This window comes from Trachypithecus francoisi, unplaced genomic scaffold (assembly GCF_009764315.1).
Source record: "Trachypithecus francoisi isolate TF-2019V2 unplaced genomic scaffold, Tfra_2.0 Lachesis_group14, whole genome shotgun sequence".
In the NCBI taxonomy this organism is placed as follows: Eukaryota; Metazoa; Chordata; class Mammalia; order Primates; family Cercopithecidae; genus Trachypithecus; species Trachypithecus francoisi.
Genome location: NW_022681459.1, coordinates 30,911,831 through 30,924,391, shown reverse-complemented (window position 1 = coordinate 30,924,391; position 12,561 = coordinate 30,911,831). Strand labels below are relative to the sequence as shown.

The 12,561-nt window shown below is 61.7% G+C and overlaps 2 long non-coding RNA genes across 2 annotated transcripts; both read left to right on the top strand.

Moving 5' to 3' along the window:
- The first annotated feature begins 5,244 nt into the window (after positions 1 to 5,244).
- LOC117095869 lies at positions 5,245 to 7,027 on the top strand. The gene is made up of 4 exons (XR_004442217.1): positions 5,245 to 5,335; positions 5,437 to 5,483; positions 6,425 to 6,542; positions 6,932 to 7,027. It is a non-coding gene; the product is annotated as an uncharacterized LOC117095869 (long non-coding RNA).
- Positions 7,028 to 9,005: 1,978 nt separating this feature from the next.
- On the top strand, positions 9,006 to 11,561 carry LOC117095868. The gene is made up of 3 exons (XR_004442216.1): positions 9,006 to 9,132; positions 9,611 to 9,796; positions 11,471 to 11,561. It is a non-coding gene; the product is annotated as an uncharacterized LOC117095868 (long non-coding RNA).
- Positions 11,562 to 12,561: the final 1,000 nt, after the last annotated feature.

Below are 12,561 nucleotides of genomic sequence, written 5' to 3'. Positions count from 1 at the left end.
AGGACACCTGATAGTCTCTCATCTCAGTCCTGCTGAGCCGCCCCTCCTGGCTGCTCCCACACACCACAGGGCCCCTGGACTCACGTGGACAGGAAGACGGGGGCACCCGCCACGGAGGGGAATGGCCCAAGTCTGTTAATGCTCTCTAGGTAGCAGCATGTTGACGGAGGGCAGGCTCCTCAGCCCCACTCATGGCTGACCCAGTAAAGCAATGGCAGAAGACAGCGGTTGAGGGCGCATCTCAGGTTTACCTGCACTGGCTGGGAACTGGTTTTTGTTCCTCCAGAGGCCCCGTGGGGTGGTTTCCAGTCTCTAAATCACCTAGGACTCCAGATGGCCTCCTCTTACAGCATAGGCGGACGCTAAGGGGGTTGTTGGAGGCTTGAGAGATGTAAAGGAGGGAGCCTGCCAGACCCAGAATCCCCACTGTGTCTCCTCGGTGTCCAGAGGATCAGCTGTGTACGCACACAGACGCACGGACGCACGGACGCACGGACGCACAGACGCACAGACGCACAGACACACGGATGCACAGACACACAGACGCACAGACACACAGACGCACAGATGCACAGACGCACAGACGCACAGACACACAGACAGACGCACAGACGCACAGACGCACAGACACACAGACACACGCACAGACACAGACGCACAGACACAGACGCACAGACACACAGACGCACAGACGCACAGACACACAGACGCACAGACAGACACACAGACGCACAGACACACAGACGCACAGACAGACAGACACACAGACGCACAGACAGACACACAGACAGACGCACAGACACACAGACGCACAGACACACAGACGCACAGACACACGCACAGACAGACGCACAGACACACAGACGCAGACGCACAGACACACAGACGCACAGACAGACACACAGACGCACACACAGACGCACAGACAGACACACAGACGCACAGACGCACAGACACAGAGACACAGAGACGCACAGACGCACAGACGCACAGACAGACGCACAGACGCACAGACGCACCGACGCACAGATGCACCGACGCACCGACGCACCGACACACAGACACACAGACACACACACGGACGCACGACGCACGGACGCACGGACGCACAGACACACAGACACATAGATGCATCAACACATAGACACACACACACAGTGACAGACACACACACAGACAGACACACAGACGCATACAGACACAGATGCACAGACACACACAAATACCACACATGGGCACACACACGGCCCTGACATTTAGGGAATTCTAAGAAAGATTTTTAAATGTTTATTTTATTATTTTCTTATTTTCAAACAGATTTTTGTTCATGTAAAACCTAGAAGTGGCTTTAAGGCGATTTGGGTTTTATAAATAATCCTCACTGTAAATAGTTCCAGGACAACATGAGAGGAGGCAGCAGCCCCTACCCCAGCCCTCCGCCTGCTCGCTCTCAGTCCCTGCCCCGGCCCTCCCTCTGGCCCCTCTCAGCCCCTGCCCTGGCCCTCACCCTGCCTGCTCTCAGCCCCTGCCTCCTGCTCTTCCCCCTGCCTGCTCTCCAGATAGTCGGGCCCTGAGGGTGGGTGCCTGGCCTGCCAGTGATTCCTCCTTCACTTAGGTCCCTCCCGATGTCCTGCGGGGGCCACCCCCACCCAACCTACTGCATGCGTCCCCTCCCTCACTGCCCACTCTTGGCTAAATCCACAGGCACTGCTTGTCACGGCTGGGCCCTGTACACACAGCATTCCCCTAATCATCCGGCCCAACTCAGCTCTCTGGAGGCTCAGGCTCCTCTTTCTAGGACACGACCCCCGCCCTCTGCCACACTCCACGGTGTGCTGAGAGGGCCAGACCCATTCCCCGTGTCTCCCCACAGAGCAACCCCTTGGTGGGCTGTGGGCCTCCCAGCCTGGGTGGTCCTGGCCCTGCCCTTAGCCAGCCTGGCCTCCCTGGGCCACCCTGTGCTGAGCGGCCGCCCCCACTAAGGCTGAAGCTGCCCCCGGGCCGACCTTCTTCTGCCTTCGGAGCAGGTTCCCGCTGGCTCACCGGGTATGGCCCGTGGGGACAGTGGGAACCGGGAGTCTCAGCATTCCTTCCAAAGATGTACAGCCCAGACTAGAATGAAGTGCTCATCTCCAGGACAAAATTAAAGCAGAGAGCAGGAGGGTTCCAAAAACTCACTCATCAGAAAAGCGATATTTTAATGCAATCCTTTTCAAAATCAAGAGCCACGCAAAAAATATCCATGACAAAAAATCAAAATAAAAAAGGACATTCTTCTTTTCAAAAGAAGTCTTGTTTCTTTACAGTTCATCTTCCAGAAGTCTGAGGTGGTTCGGGGCCACCGTGGGTCCCCTCCCGTCCTCTGCTGTGCTGTGGATGGAAGCGGCTCCACCCCGAAGGCCCCTCAGGCTCCGGGAGCGGCTCCACCTCCCCTCCCCTTTCCCACAACCCCCCCACCCATCTTGAGACCCTCTACCCTAGCAGAGGCCGCACCTTGGAGTTCCTGACCTGATGGGAGTCCACCCCCTCTCCTGCCTCAGCCGGGGCCCCCCACCCCCAGTTTCACCCAGAGACCTCGCTCCGCCCCATGAGGGTCCTTCCGCCTGGGGCTGAGAAGGAGGACACCAGGCAGTGTTTGAGGAGCCCCCTTCTGTGGAGACCTTCCAGTGGTTATGTTGGGTGAAAAGAAGGAAAACGGCTGTGAAGAAGCCAGTCGGCTGTCCAGTGCCGAGTCCTGTGCCGAGCCCTGACCCCTCCATCCTCAGACCCTGAGCCCTGACTGTCCTGCACTCCGAGGCCCTGGGCCCTTATCACACTCCACTCTGAGGCCCTGAGCCCTAACTGCCTCCACCCTTAACTGCCCTCCACCCTGAGGCCCTGAGCCCTGACCATCCTCCACCCTGAGGCCCCGAGCCCTGACCCTCTTTAACCCTGAGGCCCTGGACCCTGACACCCCTCCACCCTGAGGCCCTGAGCCCTGACCATCCTCCACCCTGAGGCCCCGAGCCCTGACCATCTTTAACCCTGAGGCCCTGAGCCCTGACCCCCCTCCACCCTGAGGCCCTGGTCCCCAGCCTGGCTGGACCCCAGAGCAGTGAGCAGGGCAGCAGGGCGGAGTGAGCAGGTCCCCTCAGGTGACCATCAGGTGATGCTTAGTCCTGGGCACCCTGCACCCACGGTGCTTGGCCAGTGGCCCCTCCACTCAGCGCTCCCAGGGGCCTGGGCTGACCCCGGCTGCCCTAACCGTGTTTGTGTATGGCACCTGAGGGCTCAGGCCAGACAAGTGTCTACCAAGGGCAGCAGATACTGGGGCACCTGGCCCGAGGCCACAGGGACAAGCAGCCTCCCGCAGAGCCTGGCATGTGGGGGTTTGAATGCTCTCATCTCCCTGTTTAATGATTTCCTCAGCAAACACATCCTCAGAATTGCTCAAGGCTGAGGTCACTGTTCAGCTCGGCTTCCCAGGAGCCTGCGAAGACATTTCCGTGAAGAAAAAGGGTCCACTGAAAACAGCACGGTCTGGGCTGCCAGCAACTTGCAGGTGGGAGGGCAACTTCCAAAAAGCCTCCAGTCAGAAAACAAAATGGCAAAAAGACGTCTCCTCTGCGGGCCTGGTCTGTGACAGATGCACCTGTGAAATCCTGGGCCAGGTGTCTGTCCATCTGGGGCCAGACGAGTGCTGAATTCTCCAAGAGAAGGTGGGGTTAGGACGCTGCACCCGTCCCTGGCGGAGTTCCAGGTGGAGCCGGGAAAAGCATTGCTCCCACCCGCAAGAAAAAAGCTACAACAACTGCATGTCAACAGCGCGTGACCAGTCCAGGAGCCCGGAACCAACCTGGAAGAAGCAGGTTCCTCTGCGGGTGGGACCCTGGGCAGGTGCCAGGCCAGGACACTGTGTCAGCTGGTGAGAAATGTGAGCTGGGGATGGTCAGCAGACTGCGGCCTGGGGTGGCTGCTGGGCGGGGTGGAGATGGGGAATCCCCCCGGGCTCTTCTCACAGTACTGGCTGAGGGGGGCCACCCTCCGGGATCACGGAGCCCAGGGAGGCCTGCGGTACCAGGACGTGGGTACGTGTGCCGTGAGCAGCGCACCTGGAGGACGGGCCGGAGAACTCTGAGCAACCTGAGCCCAGGCCCACGGCGGAGGATGTCCCTCTGGGCTCTGCAGTGGGCAAGACCAGGAGAGCTGGGAGGGACAGGTCTCTCTCTCTCCACCCCCTCGGGAAGTGAAGCCCCAGGGCCAGGCAGAGATAAGCACAGGTGTGGCTGGAGCAGCCTGAGGGTCGCCGTGGCCACAGCAGACATCAAGCCAGGGGACTCCTACGGGGCTGGGCTCAGCCCCATGGTAAAGGCAGGCAGAGGGTGGGGGCTATTACAGGCTGAGTGGTGTCCCCTAGATCCATGTATCAAAGCCCTAATGGCCAGGACCCCAGAAGGTGACTGTATTTGGAGACAGCTTTTAAAGAAGTGATTAAGGTAAAATTCATTCCTTAGGGCAGGCCCTGATCCAGCCTGCCTGGGGTCCTTATAAGGGGAAGGGAGGGCACAGATACACAGAGAGACCACCCTGCGAGGACCCAGGGAAGAGATGCCGCCCACAAGCCAAGGAGAGGCCTTGGGAGGAACCAGGGCTGCCACACCAGGACCTGGGACGTCCAGCCTCCAGGATGGACAGAAATAACCGTCTGCTGTGGAAGCCGCAGCAGAAAACTTGAAAACTTGAACAGGATGCTCTGCTGCCAGCATGAGAGACGTTTTCCTGCAAGGCTGGGCAACTCCTCCACTGCTGGTGGACGGAAAATGGGGTGGCCTCCACGTGCCTGTTTATCCCAGAGAGGTGAGGACCTGGGTACACGCAAGCACACAGCCTGTGTGGTAGCGTCTGCCATGGCAATGTCAGGACCGTGACGGCTGGAAAGGACCCGGAGTGCTGCCTTGGTAATGGGGTGACAGACGGGAGCATCTGAGGCAGGAGGCGGGGCTCAGATACTGGACCACATGGAGGACTAGCTAACACAGGGCAGGGGCGGAGGCAGCTTTCCATGAGACACGCCCTCCAGTGCGCCATGTCAGTTAACGGTTGCCATGGCAATACCTGGGTGCTACTGCCCCTTTCCATGGCAACCACCCCACTACCCAAGAGTTACTACTATTTCCCTAGAAGGAGCGCCCACCCCACACGAGGACTGTGCCAGGGCGGGGTCCGAGATGTGTGGGGCTGTCTGCAGCCTTGAGGGCCTCGTGGGCACAGTGCAGACTCGGACACAGGTGGCAGCGCCGGGCGCTCGGAGCTGAGGATGGGTCCAGGAGATGCTGACACCAGCTGAGCTCCTGCTGTGAGACCCCTGACCCCAGGCGTTCAGGAACTCCACCCTGTCTGATGGCATCACCCTCATGGACAGCCTGCAAGTCCAGTGACATTGTCTCCATTTCACAGATGAAAAGGCTGAGGCTTGGTGCCAAGGGCTTCCCACACATCTGGGAGTGAGCGCTGTCCTCAGGCCAAGCCACCCTGGGTCCCTGGGAACTCGCTCCATCCTGTGGGTCAAGGGTTTCCCTGTGAGTCCCCTGCCCAGATCCCCTTAGAGCCAGACTCAAACAGCAGCTTGGCACCAACACCTCCCCTGACTGCACAAAGGGAACGGCCGCTGTCCCAGAACCCACCCACCTGAATGCCCTGCACCGCCGCACACCCAGCCCTGCAGGCGGCAGCCCCAGGCGTAACAGACACCTCCTCACACACCTCAGGACCCCAGCATGGCGCAGCCTCCAAGCACCTGACCACTGTGCCAGCTCCTCGTCCACCTGGCCCAGGCCCACTCACCTGGACTCACAAGACCCCAGGCCTCCAGTCTGCACCAGCGTCTGCAGGCCCAGATCCTTCCACAGCCCTCCCAGCTGAGGACACACCCCAGGCCTCGCAGGGCCTACTGGTCTCTGCCAGCACCCGCAAAGCTCTCCGCGTCTCTGCCCGGCAGCCTCCTTCCTTCAGCTCCACCTCGGCCTCGCGCGGCCTCCTCCTCTCCACCCGCACCCGCAAAGCTCTCCGCGTCTCTGCCCGGCAGCCTCCTCCTTCCCGCAGCTCCACCTTGGCCTCGGGACACTTGCCCAGCATCCCCTCTGTCCCTCCACTCACCCCTGGGTCTCCATGCCCCCAGTGTCACCTCAACACCCCCTCGCTGACCTGCCGTCCAGCCACATCCCCACCATCAGCACCGCCCTTATGCCACTGTGTGAGTCTCTCCCTTGGGTCTCTGCCCCGGCCGCCCCCAGGGCCTCTTCCTTGAGAGCAGAACTGTTTCTTCCCCATGGTCTATCCCCAGCACCAAGCGCAGCACCTACCACACAGCAGGTGCTTCCCAAATAGAGTGGGGCGGGGTTTACACCGTTTGACTCCTCAGGCCACCTCTTTCCATTGCACACAGAAGGGGAGGAGTCGTTGTCACCCAGGCAGTCAGGGGAGGCTTCCCGGAAGAGGTGATTGGGGAACTGGGCTTTGAAGGATGAGGATGCCCACACCTCACCAGGCAGCAAAACCCAGAGGTAGTGATGCAGCTTGCAAGCTGTGCTGCGGTGAATGCCGGTGGAATGTTAGCGTCAACTCCAGCCAGGGGTGGGGCAGGAGGGAGAGAGGAGAAAAGAGGAGGAGGAGGTATCAGGAAGGGCCAGTGGGGGCCTCCACACCCAGCCACAGAGCGTGGGGCTGTCCCGTGAACACTGGGCATTGTGAGGGTGACTAAGAGATGACCAGCGTGGGTGGTATCGGGGAAGCCCAAGCCCGGGACTTAGGGGGACCCGGGGCCCTGAACACACAACTGCAGCACGTCTGGGGCAGATCGATGGGACCGTATGGGCCGGGGCAGACACCGGGCGCTGGGTCAGGCAGTGACCTCTGACAGTGTGTCCCCACGGCTCATGCGTTCATGGTTCAGTGCTTTGAGGGACATCGGATGATGCTGTGGGGGCAGAAGCAGGGAAGTGAACCCGAGTCCCACCCGGGCGTGTGGTGAACCTCCTGCGTGTATTCTTCCGGAAGCTTCCCCAAGGTGTCCGTACATGTTTTTCTGTGGAAGTTCTCAACCTCAGCGGCTGACTGAGGCCCATGCTGCAGCCTGGGGAGGTGCAACCCCCAAGGACCCCCAAGGACGAGCCAGCCAGAGGGTCCCGAGGGCCACAGCTGGAGGAGGGTCTTCCGGGCTTGGGCTGGGGACAAAGCCCCTTTGTGCCTTCCTGGCCGAGGCCCCATGGAGGACAGAGCGCCTTTCAAGGCCGCCCTGATCCTCCACAGTGAAGGCTGACTGGGCTTCAGGGATCCTGGGGCAACACCCTGTGGTCGACACCACGGACTGATTTGAAACCGCTGGCAAAGGCGCCGGGGCCTGGGTTGTAGGGGGTGGTTTCAGCCTTTTCTAATCTGGGCTCTGACTCAGTTATCAAGAGTGGGCCCAGAGCCTCCCGGGGGGCTGGTTAACACCCCAACCCCGATACAAGGGCCCAGAGCCTCCCGAGGGGCTGGTTAACCCCCCCAACCCGATACAAGGGCCCAGAGCCCCCCGGGGCTTTGCCAACTCCATGTGAAGATGACTTCAAGGCAGGGGCCGCGTGGGATGAGCCCGCATGGCAGGGGAGCGGCAGCCAAGGCCAAGACACAGACAAGTGCAGGGTCCGAGGAGACAGCAGTCCAGCCAGGCCCCTCAGAGGGCAGATGAGGGCCAGAGCACAGCCCACAGGGACCACAGCCCACAGGGACCACAGCCCACAGGGACCACAGCCCACAGAACCACAGCCCGTGGACGGGTGTCGCGGGCGATGGGGGAGGCTGGGGTGGGAAGGACGTGCCCACCTGCCACACCGGGCCCCAGCTTCTCAGGGCTGTCCCGCTGGGCAGGGGTCCCCCACCCGCAGAGCACCCACTCCTCCCGGCACAGCTCCTCCTTGGGGTCTTCCCCGCACCCCGGCCTCGAGGCCCCTCCACACAGGCTCCTTGCAGCCCTGTCTCCCACTACTATTCATCCCCCAGGAGCCCCACGTGATCCGTCCCCTGCCCTGCTGGCACCGACTCTCCTTGATCCACTGGGATGTGAGTGAGCCCGAAGGGGGAGCACCGGGACGGAAATCAGGCGCTATGGCACCGTGATGGCTGGGGATCCCCTTTAAGCTGGTGCAGGTGAAGAGGCCTCAGGCTGAGTCTGGGTGGCAGCTAGAATGGGACCTGCTGGACTGAGGTATTGAGGGGGTCCTTCCCCCCTTCAGGCCCACACTCTGTGGGACGCACGACCACACTGCGGATGGGCACTGCCCTCTGCACTCAGCCCCACCCAGCGGCCACTTCTGTCCACATCCTGCTGGCCAGAGGCCCGGGCGTCAGACACCCCCAGACTGCCTGCCCCATGTTTGAGCAGACCCCACCTTCTGCCCTGGGGATTCCTGGCTGGGTGGTCAACAAGGGGAGTCTGGGGGTTCAGCGCCCAACTCTGCTCGGCCAACATCCCCCTCGGGACTCACCCGGCCCCTGGGGGCCTCGGACACTGGGAGCACGGTGGACAGTTCACACTGAGCTCTCGCCTAGACGGTCCCAACCCAGACGCAAATGCGGGAACTCTTCTTCCTCCAGCGTCCACAGTCACGCAGGATGCACCACGGCGCCCAGACCCAGCTTCCTGACCCAGCCCTGCCCCTTCCTAGCTCAGGCCAGGGCCCAGGAGACCCCTCCACATCCCTCACCCCACCCTACCCCGTCACCTCCCTTCCACCCCCACCCCCTCACCTGCCTCCCATCCCCCCCTCACCTCCCTCCCGCCCCCCCCCCCTCACCTCCCTCTCACCCCCCCTCACCTTCTTCCCACACCCTCCTCTCCCTCCCACTTCCTCCCTCCTACTCCCCTGCACCCCTCATGTCTGGCCCCCTGGGAGGGTGACTCTGTCCTCAGTGTCCTGTCCGCCTCCACTGATGTCCACTGACTGCCATTCACTCCAGGCTCAGCCTTCTCAGCCCCCTGGGCAGGACGCTGCCTCCTCCCGTCACTGCCGGACTCCCCAGGCAGAGTGCGTGAGTTTCTCACCTGGAGCTGCTGAGCCCCACCTGTGTGGGGTGCTGGGGCTGCCCCAGTCCTCACAGCAGGCTCAGCTCAGGGTGAGTGCTGGGGGGTGGGGAGGCTGAAAGAAGGAACTATAGGTGAGGCACCTGCAGGTCGGGAGGGAGGAGGGGCGGGTGGGGGAGGCGCCTTTAGGATGAGCTAAGCGAGGGAGGCCCAGGGGAGACAGTGCAGATTCCAGGAGTCCACACCCGCTGGAGACCTTAGGGAGAGCTCCAGGCCCAGCACACCTGCCCCAGCCTTAGCCCAGGAACTCTGCCCTGTCGGGGAAGGAATGTGTGGAATGTTCCAGCAAAGAGGAGGTGAGTGGCACGGAGATCCTGGCCAGGTGAGGGGCATTGAGACCCCAGTGACCCCCCACGAGTGCTGTGGCCTGGGAGGAAGAAGAGGGGAGCTGGCCAGTGAGCTGCAGGCCTGCCCACACCTGTGGCCCTGCTGGGACCCCTGGGGACTTGGGGGGGTGCTCTCTGGGGCTGGTGGCCTCCCAGTTCAGGGAGGTGATGTTTTCACTTTCAGAGTTCCCACGAAGATGAGCTCGCGTCCCTGGGGATTTTCCGCTTGACCAGCACCCCATGAGGCTGCCCCTGTGCAGCTGCCAGCCCAGCCCTCCATGAGCGCCTTCCAGGGCCTGGCCCCAGGTCTGCAGGCAGGAGCCTCCCGTGCAGGCAGCACATGAGAACTTTCAGGTTTATTAAGGCGGAGGTGATTGAGGAGTGAAGCGCAGGGGTTGGAGGTGATTTTGTCCAGGTGGAGAGGGTCTTGAGCTTGGCAAGAAGGCAAAGGGGCAGCTGCATGGGTGCACACATGGCTGGCACAGAGCACCAGCCTCCTGGGGCCCACCCTGGGCTCAAGCTCTCGAGTCAGGGACGCAGACGATGGGCAGAGCCGTCCTGGCATGAGGGGGCACCCAGACGGCTCCTCCTGACAGCCAGACTCTGCATGCAGGTTTGGCGGCACCGGCTCCGGGTTCTGAGCCCGGCTGGAGTGCCTGCTCTGGCCAGGACGGGGTCAGTTCCCTGCTTCCGTGGGTGTGGGCCAGGGCTGGGCATGGGGGGTGATAAAGTTTGGGTGTCTTGAAGGAGAACGCTGGGTCCTCCCAAGAGTCCCATGCAGGACAGGACCTGGGTAGGGGCGAAACGGTGGGCATGGCTTCCCCCCCACGCTGTCCTCAATGCCTCAGGGCTTGGGAAACAGCTCAGCAAGGAGGAACTCAGGGCCCTGCCCCCAACTCCATCCTGGGGAACTGTCAGACGTTGAGGCTCAGCCAGCCTGGAGGTGGCATCAGAGGGACTGCCGTGAACAGAGGGCACTATGCAGAGATTCGAAGAGTCCGAGAGTCCGAGACCTGCCTGAGGGGAGGGGGCTCAGGGGACAGAGTCCGGGCCATGACCTTGACCTGAGGACTAAACACGGAGCAGGGGGAGGAAGGGCGGGGCCAGGACAGCAGAACCCATGTGAGGAAGAGGAGGGATGGGGCTGGAACGGCAGAACCCACACGAGGAAGAGGAGGACAGGGCCAGGACGGCAGAACCCACATGAGGAAGAGGAGGACGGGGCCGAGACGGCAGAACCCACACAAGGAAGAGGAGGACGGGGCCGGGACAGCATAACCCACGTGCGGAAGAGGAGATCCACCACCCCTGCGATGGGGACTGAGGGTCGGCCTCTCTAACAAGCCGCTGGTGATGGTGATGTGATGATGTGGAGCAGGGGCCACGGTGGGGGCCAGGGCTCAGCCTGCAGCAGGTAGATGCCTCTCCCAGGACAGGGAGGGCTGGCTGTTCCAGGTGCCTACTGCATCTGGGGACTTCCTAGCAGTGCCTCCCTCACCCAGTCCTGGGGAAAACTCGGCCTGCTGGCCCACCCGACCGCCAGCAGCTGATACAACGCAGCAGGGAGCTCTGAGGGATGCTGGGCTCAGTGCCAGGCCTCGAGGCTCTGATAGCAAACCACAGGCTGCCCTGCCCTCCTAGAGCCAGGAAGTCACACTCTGGGTCCTAGCCTCCCTTCACCAGCGTGTGCTCCTGAGCCCGAGTCCCTCTGAGAGGAGGGATACGTTTCCCGGGAGTATAGCCAGACGCTCCATCTAGTCAGGTGCACCTGGGCCACCTGCAGGAGGAGGCCCGTGGCCCCAGGAAGGCTCTCCCTGCACTCACCCGTTTGGCATTTTCTCCGCATTGAAGTTATATTTTTGAATCACTAAAATACATGTGTTATTTGGGCTCAGCCCTGGTGTTAGAGTAAGAGCTTCTAAAAATAAACCCTTGCTAAGCTCCCACAGCAGAGCCTCCAAGCCGAGGCTCAGCGGGACCAGACGCTCACCATGTAAGGCTACCAAGGGCCAGCTCTGAGCGCCATCCCCCTCTTCTCTCCCAGGTCCCCCCAGGCCAAGGTGTTGGTCGAATTCCTTCAAATCTTAGGGGAGATTCGCAGGAAACAAGAGGGAGTCTGGACTCCAGGTCGAAACAGGCCAGGAGCAGCCAGGTGGCCGTGTGGCCCCACATCCAGCCGCAGGCCAGTGGCAGGGCAGACCTTGGCTCTCAGAGAGCATCTTGAGCCTGGACAGAGCCTTATAAGGCGCTCCTGGGGCCATGACACACACTCCAAGAATAGCCTCCAGGCTTTGTCTTCTGACGGGCTGGCGCCAGGGTCCTGCAGAGAGTGCCCGGCAGCCAACCAGGGGCCAGTCAGGCACATGCACACCAGCCTCCTTCCTGCCAACCCACTGGGCTGGGGTTTCCCGGGGCTGCGGGAAGGGAAGTGGAGGAAGGACGCAGCCCCGCGGCTGGCAGGTGCAGGCCTGAGCTCTCATCCTGGTGCTGACCCCACCTGGTCAGGCAATGCCCACACGGGACTAGACTAGGACCCTTAACCTTTTCTACTGCATCTTGCTGGCCGGCGGGCAAAGCCTCTGTGCTCATGGAATGCCGTTTAAAAATGCGTCATGTAACATACAGGACCCTCACCCAACCATACTGCCATGCGGCAATAAAACATTTTAACTGTGTTGATGGCATACATGTGAATCAAGTCTGGCTGCCACCACTGTCCTCTCCATCCAGCTTCACAAGTGGCCGAGCCCCTGCAGGAAGGGCCAGCCGCAGGGCGTCTCTGGGCATTGCCAACCAGCCATCTGGCGGGTTCCCCGCAGTCAGGGCCATTCCTCGGGCCTGTCCACCTGAGCTGCTGCCTGCACACAGGCCTCACACCCTCACTCACACTCACATGTGCTCCATCCCGACTCCAGCAGCCCGTCCCCCTCGGGGCCTAGGTGCCTCTTCCTGTCTCCCTCATGCCTGAGGAGGGACCAGCATCTGGTGCCCTTTGACCTTGGCCTGGTTCTGAAGTGAATCACCCGGAAGGAAGGCGCTTGTCCTCCCGGACCCAGGTCTGCAACAGTTATGACCACGCCCATCCCAGTGGCCCTGCCAGACAGCAGGGCGGCCAGTCCACCTCCACGTAATGGG